At 34.3% G+C, this 14,752-nt stretch overlaps 1 protein-coding gene and 1 long non-coding RNA gene across 2 annotated transcripts in view; one reads left to right on the forward strand and one right to left on the reverse strand.

Annotated features, from left to right (window-relative positions):
• LOC136042239 (Golgi-associated PDZ and coiled-coil motif-containing protein-like) overlaps window positions 1-10,692 on the forward strand; it is a 70,630-nt gene extending 59,938 nt beyond the window's left edge. Inside the window, exon 9 of the mRNA XM_065727181.1 lies at window positions 3,973-10,692. The gene's annotated coding sequence lies outside the window, so the exon portion shown is untranslated. The remainder of the gene's footprint in view (window positions 1-3,972) is intronic.
• Window positions 1-14,752, reverse strand: part of LOC136042240 (uncharacterized) — a 124,842-nt gene that overhangs the window by 4,085 nt on the left and 106,005 nt on the right. The window lies entirely within an intron of this gene.

A 14,752-nucleotide genomic window follows, 5' to 3' on the forward strand; every position in this document is an offset into this window, starting at 1 on the left:
GTCCTAGAATGTCACAAGAAGACTCATTCTAACGGAAATGAAAATTTTCAGTACCCTTTTTAAGTGACTAAAAAAATTGGAGGGCAGCTAGGCCCCCTCCCACGCTCATTTTTTTCCAAAGTCAACGGATCAAAATTTAGAGATAGCCATTTTGTTCAACATAGTCGAAAACCATAATAAATATGTCTTTGCGATGACTTACACCCCCACAGTCCCCGGGGGAGGGGCTGTAAGTTACAAACTTAGACCAGTGTTTATATACAGTAATGGTTATTGGGAAGTGTACAGACGTTGTTTAGGGGGATTATTTTGGTTTTGGGGGGTTGAGGATGTGGGAGTATCTTTCTTTGGAGGAATATGTCCTGGGGGAAGAGAAATTCAATGAAGAGGGTGCAGGATTATAAAAAAATGAAAAGAATAAATATGAAAAGGTAAGGAGTAGCATTAAAATTTAAAACGAACAGAAATTATTACGCATGTGAGGGATTCATCTCCTCCTAAATACCTCGCTCTTTACGCTAAAGTATTTTTAGTAATTTCAACTTTTTATTTTACGGCCTTTCTGATTCAGGGGTCATTCTTAAAGAGTTGGGACAAAATTTAAGCTTTAGTGTAAAGAGCGATGTATTAACGAGAGAACAAACCCCCTCATATACATAATAAAAATATAAAAATATACAAGTTCTTTACATAAGTTAATTCTTAAGTTACGTATATTTCTTACTAATAAAAACATTCGTTAAAAATTAAAAGTTCTAGTTGCCTTTTCAAGTAACCAAAAAATTGGAGGGCAATTAGGCTTCCTCCCCCACCCCTTTTTTCTAATCGGCTGATTAAAACTAAGAGAAAGCAATTTAGCCAAAAAAGAATTAATATGCAAATTGCATTTTAATAATTTAAGTGTGGAGAGCCAAAATCAAACATGCTTTAATTCAAAAACGTTCAGAAATTAAATTAAAAAAAACTAGTTTCTTTTATCTGATTAAATAAAAAAAACAAGTTTTTTGAAATGAAAGTAAGGAGCGACATTAAAACTTAAAACGAACAGAAATTACTCCGTATATGAAAGGGGCTTTTCCTCCTCGACACCCCGCTCCTTACGCTAAAGTTTTTTATTGTTTTAAAAAGTAGAGTTGCGAGTAAGAATCAAACTTTAGCGCAAGGAGCGGGGTAAGGAGCGATCCGGCTCAATAGTATGTAAGTAAGGAGCCACATTAAAACTTAGCACGAACAGAAATTACTCCCTGTATGAAAGGGGCTGTTCCCTTCTCAACGCCCCGCTCTTTACGCTAAAGTTTTGTACTGTTTAATAAAGCAGAATTGAGAGAAAGAGCCAAACTTTAGCGTAAAGAGTGGGGCGTTGAGAAGGGAACAGCGCCTTTCATATACGGAGTACTTTCTGTTCGTTTTAAGTTTTAATTTGGCTCCTTACTTTCAGTTAAAAAACTCGGTTTTTTTTATTTAATTATCTAAAAAACGATCAGAAAATTATCTTAAAACGAACAGAAAATAATACGTATGTAATATGGGTTGCCTCTCCTCAATATCTCGCTCTTAAGCTAAAGTTTCTTTTTTAATTATTAAAAGAGGCTATTATTCTAATTAAATGACCTTTGTGATTCAGGAGTCATTTTTAAAAAACTGAAACAAAAATCAAACTTAGGTTATTATAAGGTTATTATTAGTTTAAAAAAGTAAAATTAATATGCAGATTTCGTTTTACTTATTCTTGTATGGTTAACCAAATTCAAAACCTGCGTTAATTCAAAAACGTTTAGAAAACAAATAAAAAGGTTTTTTTCAAACTGAAAGTAAATAACCACATTAAAACTTAAAATGAACAGAAATTATTCCTTATATGAAAGGGGCAGTCCCCTCCTCAAAGCCCCGCTCTTTATGCTAAATTTTTTATCGTTTTACAAAGTAGAGCTATAAGAAAGAGTTATAAAATAATACTGTATTCATTATTTTTTTCGGGAAGGGGGAGGGGTTACAAAAATAAAAAACAAAAATAATTTAAATTGGCTTTTTTATGTATTTACGAGTACGAAAGAAGTTCCAGGGAGGGTGGAAGGCGGTGAAACTGTTCAAAGTAGCCAAAAGTGCAAAAGTATATTTCTAAAAAAAAATAATACGGTCTCGTGAGAAAAAAATGCCATTTGCAGCTGATTCTGGAATAGTAACTATAATTTTTAGTCTTAATGGTAAAAAGTTATTCAGAAAAAAAAATACAGGAATTTTAGAATGAGCCTGAAACGCTTCAAAAATCAAGTTAGAGTAAACTAACGGCAACATTAAGGGGTTTGTGTTTTTTTTTAGATTTACTGCACGTTTCTGTATATATACATATTATAAAATTTATCATTGTTAATTGGCTACTTCTGTGTTCCTTTCCTAAGTCCAAGTGAAGACAAGCGTTACCTCAATGTTCCCTTGTTTTGGAAAATATGAAAGAAAGGAGGTTCCTTCCCCAAAGGGTTTAAAATCAGGTCATTGCTCTATAAAGTACAGACGACACAAAAAAAAATATTTTAAAAAGGCTCAGGTTAACAACAAAAAATGAAAACCTTCAGAGGCAATAATAGCGGGGATAAGGGTTAACCTAATGACACTGGTTACATACACAGGCAAAGGACAAATCATCTCAAATAATAACATTCGAAAACTAAATTAGATAACAATATATATATATATATATATATATATATATATATATATATATATATATATATATATATATATATATATATATATATATATATAAATATATATATATGCATATAAGAGCAATCTTCTTTTGTGTTGTTTTTCTGACTAATCGTAATGGAATATCACAAAATATGCTGAAAAGATAATACTTTAGAAACAAATTTGGGCTACAGATTTGCAGATAAGGGGAGCGGGGTGGGGGTAAAGCATAGTAGGTAAAGTATGTGTTAGGTACAGGTACTCTGTATGTTATGATGGAAGAATCATTTTCTAACTTCACACTGTCCGAGTGCTTTAAGATACTTCTCATTCAAAGCCCCCCTCATTAAGAAAATAAATTTTAGTTGGTTTCCCGTTGTGACATACTCCTTTCTTTCAGTAGGAAAAACTTGCTTTTTATATTTAATTTCTGACCACTTTTTACTCATGCCGGGAAATCCCCCTTCTGTGTAAAATTTTTCCCTGGGCTGGAAAATTCCTTCCTCATAGAACATTTTCCCTGTGGACCCCTCCCCCCGAGGCCATTCATCCTTCAATGGTCCCATAGTCAAATTCAATATGATATTCGAGAAATTTCAATTTACTGTTGAAGGCCAAACCATTTTGGTTAATATAACTTATTTGCGTCGAAAATTACATATATTTTTTTTCTACTGAAAAGCGCATAAATCTCAAAATTTTAATAATTTGTTAGAATTCAATAAGCAAGTCACAATTCCAACAGAAAAATTTGATTTTTTTTTTAATTCATTTGAAATCGAACAAAATATTTTTTACAATTTAGCCCTCAACTACTGAGCACTCATCGCATCGCTGTTCAGCATGAAGGCAGCAGCTATGTATGCTACTCCTTCACTCTATCTCTTTAGAGCTTCACCCCTACTGCCTCTCATGAAGGTTTTACTTGCTTTGAATTATTTTATGGCCTCTTTTATGCTATTTAAGACGTTCTGATTTTTATTAGGCCCCGCTATTTTGTCAGCAAGCACGATTTTTGGGAACCAGTTGTTCCAAGAATGTAACCTAACATACCTTTACTGTGCATTCGTTAGACCGGTTATGGCGAAAGGTATGGTATTACGAGGTTGAACCGAGTATAAATGTAGCCCAACAAACATTAGCAACATATAGAAGTTCTAAGGGTCTAATCTAAAAGAGTTTTAATGTGTGTACATTTTCACAAAAATATGGTTTGGTTGTTGTACTTTCCGTTGTATCATTCTCCAGATCGCTGTTTTCTAGTGTGGATATTTTCTTTTTCAGGGTGAAGAGCTATAGCGAATATTTTCTCTTCATGGACTTGTTGTACGCCTTTTCGTATAAGTTCGTAACATCTGTTTACATCTGGTCCTGCAGAGCCGTGCTTTTGAGCTATATGAAAATATGGGGAGGGGGGGGGGTTTGAAAGTGACTTAAATATGTCAAAGTATATCAGGAAGAAATATCCTTAATTTTTCATCCTTTATATCCCCGCCTCCAATCGCGTGGGTGCTCCATTCACCAATGATTGTAAACAGTTTGTATTGGATTAAGCAGTCGGTTTCCAGTCAAATTTCCTGGATATTTTAAAGAAAATACTGAAGTCGGATGAATGAACATTTAAGAAATCAGCTGAAACATCGAATCCTAAAAATGTCTGAAATGTGTATTTACCTAACTCAACTACTTCTCCTTAAAACATTGATAGAAAGTTGTAAGAAAAGTCGTTGTTGACTCCCCACTAATAATCAGTGTTGGACACGAAAGATATTTACTAAAGTCAAAGACCATGATTTGACCCTCTACCATTGTATGGTTGTAGCCGTTGTGAAATTGTAGCAATAGGAATTGTATTGTTTTATGCTTTGTATTATTGTAGCTGCAACTGAGCACAAGGATGGGGGAAGGTGTTTAAACGCCCAAGGGTATGGGTGCTTGTAATTAATGGGTTTTTTTCAAATAAACAATCGCTTTTCGGACAAACGCCAATGAATATTCAAAGAAAGCCTTGATTTTTGGTCTAAATACATACTTTCTTGTAAAATATCAGATCTTTTCGTTTTAACCCCCCCCCCCCCTCTAAATATACGATTTCTTTATTATGACAATGATAGTAACCGACCTTTATTATCTGGGGTTTAGGGAAAGACGTTTACTGTTACATTTTGCTGCACTCGCTGTAGTGGTATTATGATCAGCCTGTATGTAAAAATTCTTCATGAAACTTTTTCTCAGGTCCTTTTAACTTCAATTCTCCTGTAAAAGTAGGGGGAAAGAATTGGGTTGAGAAGTGTGAATACTGAGCTAAAACTCACTTAAAAGCAGGAGAAAAGGGGTGGGGGTGGTCAAGAAGGGCAAAAAAGTTCGCCCTAGTGAAATTATTCTATAGCGGATAAAATATCAGTTAAATTTCAATTTCATTCAGTTTCTATGTTCACTTTCAGTTTATATTTCAGTTTTTTATTCTTTTGTGCCTAAATTATGCTCTGTTTTAGTCAGAGTTACTCTAGTTTCAAATACAGTTTGTAGACAAAGTAACCTTATTGTCCACTTAAATACTGAAAGAACAAGAGCTTAGAGTGACAATGGTCACGGGAACGTGACCATTGGATTTTGATGGAAAATATTGTAATGTTTCGAAAATTACGAAATTTTGCAGTTTAACTGTAATTTTGATCACGTGCGAAGGAGCAAATGCAGGGTTCGATCCCTGATTGTTGGTCTTTATGCTTCCCTGCAATAATCTACAACCCGCTCAGAAGCCAAATCGGTTGTTCAAGTTTCGTGCTAAATTGATTGATCAATTTTCAAAGTTTTCTCAAAAAACGTACGGTTTTGCGACTAGACTACAGCTTTGATTTGCATGTAAGTTAAATTTCAGAAAAATCGAAACAAATTTGAAAAACTGAGAAAAAAAAATTAAAGCAAAAATTTAGTTCAATAGATAGATCAGTAGACCCATTCTGGCAGCAGAAAACCTTCGAAATGATTGGCGACTGATTCTTGTTGCCCGGGATGCTTCTGAAGCTGCAGGTGGGTCTTGAACAGGGAACATTAACCCTCAAGTTTTTGTGCTTATATGGAAGTCCTATAAAGCTAGTTTTTGACGAGAGTCAGGCGTCGGTTCAGCAAATGGATTTGACGGTGTTAATGCGTACGTTTCGCATCAAAGTTAAAAAAAAATCGTTTCTCTTGCTCGAAAAATTGTGTTCATGACTGATAAAAGCTTTCTGTTTATGCTCTAGTAAAAACATAGTTTTCTTGAAAGAAACTTTACAAAACTTGGCTTTTTTATCGAACTTATCCGATAAAGTAGGATTTACATCCTTTAATTGATTTTTTTTATTCAATTGATTAATGACACTGTAATCAGAAATAGCAATCTAATAGATCAAAACTGTCATGCTCAAATATGAAAAGAATTAGCTGGTTCCTTTTTCTTCTTCTTTTTATTTAAAAATTGTACGTGTAATGTTTTTTTTTAGTATAGTCAGATTTGTTTATGAACATTCTACCGTTCTATTCATCTGCTAACTTTTTTGGCTTAGAAACGTTCCTAATAACTAAAACGTTTCTTATTAATAAATATTATTTTGTCTTCTATTTCAAAACAAAATCATGAAAAAATGAGCATATTTTAATGTTGAAGTTGCAATGTATTAACTCTAGTTTCAGTGTACCTCCGTCCTCATTTTTGGCTTTTGATGTGTATAAAAGAGGTTGTGCTAATGCATTTTTATAACTCTTCTTGTCAGTGCCGGTGGTTGTGTTTTCTCTTTCATCTACTTAAATTGTATAGAGTTTTGAGTTGTTTTTGTTTGTTTGTTTGTTTGTTTTTGTTGTTCTTATTTTATTTTATAGATTATAGTTAGTGAAATCTGCTTGTTGTCGAATAACCAAACAAAAGGTGGATCGTTGTTTTTAGCCTTAATATAATAAACCAGCAGATCGTTCTTTGTTTCCAAAAACTCGTCTTGTTTGCCATCCCTTGATTTCTCCAAGTACCCAATTGGAGCTGGGTTGACTCTGGCTCAGCTTGCAGTCATGCCACTGGCTTCGCCTCTCAAACATAGCAATCAATGACAACAAAATATTTTTAAAAATTTAGTTTCCTGTCCTTGCAATTTATATGGGCAAGTGGCAGACAATATTGGGAGGAGGCAGGGGAAGGCATGTGCGCCCTAGGTTTTGAAAAGTCAAGAGCTGGAAAAGTATTTTACTTTAGACGTAACTTATAATTTACTCTGCCTGCTCACCATGATTGTTTTTCATCAAATTGGGAGTTTTGTCTCTTTTTGCTATTTTTATTGTATTAAAATCCAATTTTGATTAATCAGAAAAAAACCCAAAGATAATGGCTGAAGAAACCCCTCCATTTAAATAAAAATGGCACTAATTTGAGGGGAGCAACTAATTTGAGGGGAGTAAAAATGGCAACTAATTTGAGGGGAGCAACTAATTTGAGGGGAGTAAAAATGGCAACTAATTTGAGGGGAGTAAAAATGGCAACTAATTTGAGGGGAGTAAAAATGGCAACTAATTTGAGGGTAGTACTTTACGAGTTGAAGATAGTTGCAAGATAATACAAGCTGATAACTGTTTTGTGAAGTTTTTCTATCCCTTTTAACCCTTAAAATTAAAAGCAATTTATCCATCTCGTAATAACTGCCTAAAGAATGCCTCAGCATTGTCGTCAGATTGATTACAAAAAAAGTATAAATAAAGGCCAACGATGAATCAGATATTCTTTATCTTGCGCATCAGAATTTGGACTTAATCCAAATCGTGATTTTGAGAAGTTACTCATAGAGAATAAAAATAGTTTACTCATCAAAAGGAATTTACAAATACATAATCCATGCATTAAAAATGTATTTAACCAAATTATGATAATCAGCCATTGAACTACGAATGGTGTCAAAAGTTGACAGGTGATTAGAAGTGACACCTATCCAATTTTACATAAGGTAATGATTGTTCTAACATAAGAAACGGTTAAGGATCATGCCACCTATCACCAACAAAAGTTTGGGGACTTCAAATGGGGGAACCATGGATTCAATAAATGTACCTGTTATAACTAGGAAATTGTCAGAGTTTTCAAATGGGATTTGTATCCCACCCCGCCTAAGGCTTCGGCTATATTTGAATCTATAAACATAATCTTATCTGCATTACGAGTTTTTGGCTAGTTGTATAAACTGCTGTCATGTCAATGCTCTTTGTTGTCAGGTTTTCTTTTTCTATTTTTCTATCTTATTATTCGGCTAATGTTGGCTAGTTGAATAAACTGCGAATTTTTGGTTATAAATACGTATGAAATACGAGTTTTTGGCTAGTTGTATAAACTGCTGTCATGTCGATGCTATTTGTTGTCAGGTTTTCTTTTTCTATTTTTCTATCTTATTATTCGGCTAATTTTGGCTAGTTGTATAAACTGCGAGTTTTTGGTTATAAATACGTATAAAATACGAGTTTTTGGCTAGTTGTATAAACTGCTGTCATGTCATTGCTCTGTGTTGTCTGGTTTTCTTTTTCTATTTTTCTATCTTATTATGCTCAAAGTCCTCCTCTATTCCAAGTTGAATCGTTCCATCGTTTGGTCTATTGAAGCTGGTCCTCATTGTATAAAACAAAAATCAAGCAATAGGGCGAACCAAGAGAGTGTATCGTCGCTGGTGGTAGCTTATCCACAATTCTGTTGCTTTAGGCCCTTCTATATATCTCTTCTATCTCAGAATTCTTAGAAATCAAGATTCTTAACGTCTAGTCTTAGAAACCTTTTGCTTCACATAGTTGTAGGCTAATATAACCACAAATCAAATCATTGGCCGAATAGAGGTACGGCAGGTATTAAAAAAGGCAACAAATTGTCTGAAATCAAGGACAACAGACAATACATTGGCATATGAGATCGAAAAAGAGATTGCACTCCCTGTCCCCCTACAAAAATCAAAACAATAATAAGGCTTTTGAAAGGTTCAACTCGCCTTTCAAAAACTATAGCTTTACCAAAGCTATATCTTTTAAAATGTTTATTAACGATGCCAAAGGACCCCTTTCTCCTTAATCAAACTAGCTATTTTTTATCCAGCTGCACGCATAAAACAGTATAGTGCGGGCGATTTTTTCTCATAGAATTTGACTTTTACCTAAATTTGAATATTTTTTCAATATTTCGCTTTTTATTTACGCAGATAAAGTTCAATGTCGAACTCGAACCCATGAATCAAAGATTGAGGGTGAAGCTCTGCTATCTGAGCCAGCCAGTTATAGTAATTAGTTTGTTAATGTACACTTTTTACCTATATAAAGTAATAAGGTTGTGGCAGTAATAATGTTGTGGGAAGACATGGGCATTATTTATTTAACAATGATGGAATTAAGGTGTTTCTTAGATAAATTCTAAATTGTGCTGCTCCATCTTATTTTAATAGCAAATTTCTAAATTTATTGTCGTGGTCTTGATCAAAACTATTATTTGAAATATTTTAAGTATATTGCAACTTTGAATAGAAGAAAAATGTATTCATGAATAGACTTTAATATATTAAAGCGAAGTCCTGTAGAATTTCTTAAATATCAATTTAATCAATAGCCTTAGCACCCGAAAAACAATGGTTTAAACACGGAATAAGTGAAAAAGAATAACAAAAATGGGTAAAAACAACAATAAACAAATTCTAATCGCAACAACTTCAAAAAGAAACACGCCTTACAAAAAAGACGAAAGAAAAAAGCATTTTCGGGTAACAATTTACAAAAAGGTATGGAAGCATAAGCAATCCGACAGTAAAATTTCTGGTTAGAATCATTTACTATAATAATGAATATTATTATTTATTAATTGACAAACGACGATTATGAAAGAAAATTGCCCTCGATTAGAATGATTTATTCTGGAATGAAATCTTGGATGTCAGATTTCTTTGCCTCCCTTGCAATATTTCGGCAATTCCTTTAATATTAAAATATCTATCAAACAGTTCGTGGTAACGAACTGTAGTAAGGAGCGACCCGGCTCAATAGTAACCAAAACTCTAAAAAATGGAATTTTGATACCAATAGCTATATCAAAACAATCGCATTTTAATGCTGGTTTTAAATATATAAGTTTCATCAAGTTTAGTCTCACCCATCAAAAGTAACGAGCCTGGGAAAATTTGCCTTATTTTAGAAAATAGGGGGAAACACCCCCTAAAAGTCATAGAATCTTAACGAAAATCACACCATCAGATTCAACTTATGATAGAATTCTATTGTAGAGTTTCAAGCTCCTATATACAAAAATGTGGAATTTTGTATTTTTTGCCAGAAGGCAGATCACGGATGCGTGTTTATTTGTTTGTTTCCCAGGGGTGATCGTATCGACCCAGTGGTCCTAGAATTTCGCAAGATGTCTCATTCTAATGGAAATAAAAAGTTCCAGTACCCTTTTTAAGTGACCGAAAAATTAGAGGGCACCTAGGCCCCCTCCTACGCTAATTATTTTCCTAAAGTTACCGGATCAAAATTCTGAGATAGCCATTTTATTCAGCGTAGTCGGAAAACCTATGTCTCCTTACTTTAACCTATGCTCTTTACGCTAAAGTTTTTTACTGGTAAAGTAGAGTTGAGAGAAAGAGTCAAACTTTAGCGTAAAGAGCGGGGCGTTGATGGGGAAGCAGCCTCTTTCATATACGAAGTAATTTCCGTTCATTTTAAGTTTTAATGTCGCTCCTTACTTTCAGTTAAAAAAAAACTTGTTTTTTTTTTATTTAATTAACGCATGAGTGGCTATTGAGCCTTCAGAACTTCAAATGGGTTTTTATATCTATACCTCTTGTGCTTTGTGAATGTGAAATCCAAATTATTTTGGAAAGGTACCTTGCCTTTGGAAACGAAGGCAAGGGCACTTTTCAGAGGTTGACTTTCATCGGTTAATTGTAATGTGTTTTCTGCTAGCCTTGCTTTGCATCTATTGCCATGGTTATGAATATTTGCAATAAATGATTTATTTATGAATCTTAGTTGTTTTTTTTTTTTTATTATTTACTGAGCAAATGAAAGAAAACGTTCTGTGTTCGATACACACGACTACAAAAAAAAAGTATTAAGGGATGCGTAGGTAGGAAAATAGCTGGACCTAATACTGTGCTATGTAATATCAAAAGCGTGCTATATAATTTATTTTTGGATAAGTATTGGTTTATTGTGCCCTTCAACCTCTATCTAGGACTGATCTTGGGGAGATAAGGAATATCACCTTCTAAGTAAGTACTGGACCCTTTTTTTTGAATAAAGACAAAGGAATGAAATCAATTCGCACAATAAATACTCTATGAGAATAAGAAGCAGGTAAGTGAATCAAGTGGGTTTGAAGTGGAAAACCTGGGTAAAATTGCTGGAGATCTGTAAGTTGCTGCCAGGCAACATAATAGTGAAATATTACATCGGCGTGTTAAGAAATCAAACAGTTCGTGGTAACGAACTGTAGTAAGGAGCGATCCGGCTCAATAGTAACCAAAACTCTAAAAAATTGAATTTTGATATCAATAGCTACATCAAAAGAATCGCATTTTAATGCTGATTTTAAATATATAAGTTTCATCAAGTTTAGTCTTACCCATCAAAAGTTACGAGCCTGGGAAAATTTGCCTTATTTAGGAAAATAGGGGGAAACACCCCCTAAAAGTCGTAGGATCTTAACGAAAATGACACCATCAGATTCAGCGTATCAGAGAACCCTACTGTAGAAGTTTCAAGCTCCTATCTACAAAAATGTGGAATTTTGCATTTTTTGCCAGAAGACAAATCACGGGTGCGTGTTTGTTTGTTTTTTTTTTTTTTTTCCCAGGGGTCATCGTATCGACCAAGTGGTCCTAGAATGTCGCAAGAGGGCTCATTCTAACGGAAATGAAAAGTTCTAGTGCCCTTTTTAAGTGACCAAAAAAATTGGAGGGCATCTAGGCCCCCTCCCACGCTCATTTTTTTCCCAAAGTCAACGGATCAAAATTTTGAGATAGCCATTTTGTTCAGCATAGTCGAAAATCATAATAACTATGTATTTGGGGGTGACTTACTCCCCCACAGTTCCTGGGGGAGGGGCTGCAAGTTACAAACTTCAACCAGTTTTTACATATAATAATGGTTATTGGGAAGTGTACAGACGTTTCAGGGGGATTTTTTTTGGTTTTGGGGGTAGGGTTGAGGGAGGGGGCTATGTGGGAGGATCTTTCCTTGGAGAAATATGCCATGGGGGAAAAATTCAATGAAAAGGGCGCAGGACGAATCTGGTCACGTTAGAAAAAAAACGTCAAATTCAGAGCTTAATATACAATGCTGGGTGTTCGGAGCCTCTCTATTATGGAGTATAATTTGAAAATAACACAACTATACGAGCGATAAAACAAATATACCACAACCATAACTCAACTAACGAAAGAACTGCTAAGAGATAACACAACTATAAAGCGAAAACAGGTGAAAACTAATGGGAAAATAAACGAACTAAGAGGTGGAAGGGGCCCAGAGAAAAAATATAATCATTTTTCAATTTTGAGCCTAACTTCCGCAAAGGAGTAATAATGTCAGAAGCCCCGAAATACCGAATTATTTTCTTTTCAAACAGTTCGTGGTAAAGAACTGTAGTAAGGGGCGACCCGGCTCAATAGTAAACGGAACTCTAAAAAACGAAATTTTGATGCTAAAAGATACATCAAAAGAATCGAATTTTCACGCTGATTCTAAATATATAAGTTCCAATTAATTTAGTCTTTGTCATCAAAAGTTACGAGCCTGAGAAAATTTGCCCTATTTTGGAAAAAAGGGGGAAACATCCCCTAAAAGTCATAGAATCTAAACGAAAATCACACTATCGCATTCGGCATATCAGAGAACTCTATAGCAAAAATTTCAAGCTCCTATCTAAAAAAATGTGGAATTTCATATTTTTTGCCAGAAGACAAATCACGGGTGCGTGTTTATTTGTTTGTTTGTTGTTGTTTTTTTCTTTTCCCCAGGGGTCATCGTATCGACCAGGTGGTCTTAGAGTGTCGCAAGAGGGCTCATTCTTACGGAAATGAAAAGTTCTATTGCCCTTTTAAGTGATAAAAAAATTGGAGGGCAAATAGGCCCCCTCCCACGCTAATTTTTTTCCAAAAGTCAATAGATTAAAATTTTAAGATAGCCATTTTGTTCCGCATAGTCGAAAACCATAATAACTATGTCTTTGGAAATGACTTACTCCCCCACAATTCCTGGGGGAGGGGCTGCAAGTTACAAACTTTGACCAGTGTTTACATATAGTAATGGTTATTGGGAAGTGTACAGACGTTTTAGCCAAAAAAAAATTAATATACTAATTTCATTTCAATAATTTATGTTCGGAGAGCCAAAATCAAACATGCATTAATTCAAAAACGTTCAGAAATTAAATAAAAAAAACTAGTTTTTTTAACTGAAAGTAAGGAGCCACATTAAAACTTAAAACGAACAGAAATTACTCCGTATATGAAATGGGTTGTCCCCTCCGCAGTCCCTCGCTCTTTACGCTAAAGTTTGACTCTTTGCCACAATTCTACTTTTTAAAACAATTAAAAACTTTAGCGTAAAGAGCGAGGGACTGCGGAGGGGACAACCCATTTCATATACGGAGTAATTTCTGTTCGTTTTAAGTTTTAATGTCGCTCCTTACTTTCAGTTAAAAAAACTAGTTTTTTTTATTTAATTGTGAGAAAGAGTCAGATTAGAATTGTCCCGTTTAAAGATAGAAAAGGTCTCTCAATTAGTGACAAGGTATTAAAGAGAAATTGGCAACATTTTTTTGAAAAAATATTAAATCAGTATCAAACAGTTCGTGGCAGAGGCGGAGTTTGGTTTTTTCTTAGGAGAGGCAAATGTACTTTGACGCCCCCTGCTGTAACATTAATGCTGTAAATATTACAATTATCGCCCATAAGTAGTACAATATTAATTTGTTTTTCCGCCGCCTGGGGGGCTTGTCTATTTTTGTTTCCTCTTTTATATCCGACATAATAATAAACCTGACACTCTTAAAAAATGGGATTTTCATAACAGTTGGTACATCAAACGAACTGGATTTTTAATTCCAAATATATAAAATTCATTAATTCTAAAGTTACCTATCAAAGATTTGCTTGATTCTCGAAAAAGGAGGGAAAAACTTAATAAAGTAGATAACGGAATCCTAATAAAATCACACCATCAGATTCAACATATCAGAGAACCCTTCTGTAGTTTTGTAGATTTGTTAGCGAGGTCAATCAAAAACAGAAGACCTGTTCCTGTTCTGTTTTTTAGTAAAAAGAGAAAACAACTGTTTTCGTAAAAAAATCTGTTTAAACCAGTTTTTTTGCCAGTTGAAGCTTAAAGAAGCTGCTACCCCCCCCCCCCCCTGTAGAAAACAACTGTTTTCATTAAAGAAAAGCTGTTTAAACAGCTGTGTTTTTAACATTTGAAGCCTAAAGAAAGGCAATGATAAAATCATTTATTCAAGTCTTAAAGCTTATCACTTAAAAAAATTCACAATTCTAGCGTTTTTTACATTGTCCGGGCATACTGCTTTCGTGTGCAATAATCGTCGATCAAAAATGCCATTTTGCTCAACACATTACTAATAGGTACCCTAAGATTCCTTAGAGCAATATCTGGCAATTCTGGAAAGATTTCTTCGTTTTGAGTCCAGAAAATAAATTAGTCTCTAATCTAAAAATATTAGCCCTTAGTCTCTCATTAACTTCTTGTCAGGGTTGCCACTGGCCACGGGTAGTACTTCTCTCTAGAAGTAACAATTTTTAAACTTTCTGTGGCCATTAAAATGGTCATCCTTTTTTTTCTTTATTTCCTTTTCTTCCATTTTATATTCCTTTTTTCAAAATATGCGCTATTAGGTTTATGGGGCATCTGCTCGAACTTCCTGGAAATGCATGTTATTTATTAGAGATATTTCGATAATAAAATCATTGTCTCATCAGTATATGCCGCCAGCTCAAAATAATTAGTGCTTAAGCAGAGTCCATAGTTGTGTTGGGAGGGGGTAGTTTCCCCCTCTAGACCATGCTTT

This window comes from Artemia franciscana, unplaced genomic scaffold, assembly GCF_032884065.1.
Source record: "Artemia franciscana unplaced genomic scaffold, ASM3288406v1 PGA_scaffold_89, whole genome shotgun sequence".
Lineage (NCBI taxonomy): Eukaryota > Metazoa > Arthropoda > Branchiopoda > Anostraca > Artemiidae > Artemia > Artemia franciscana.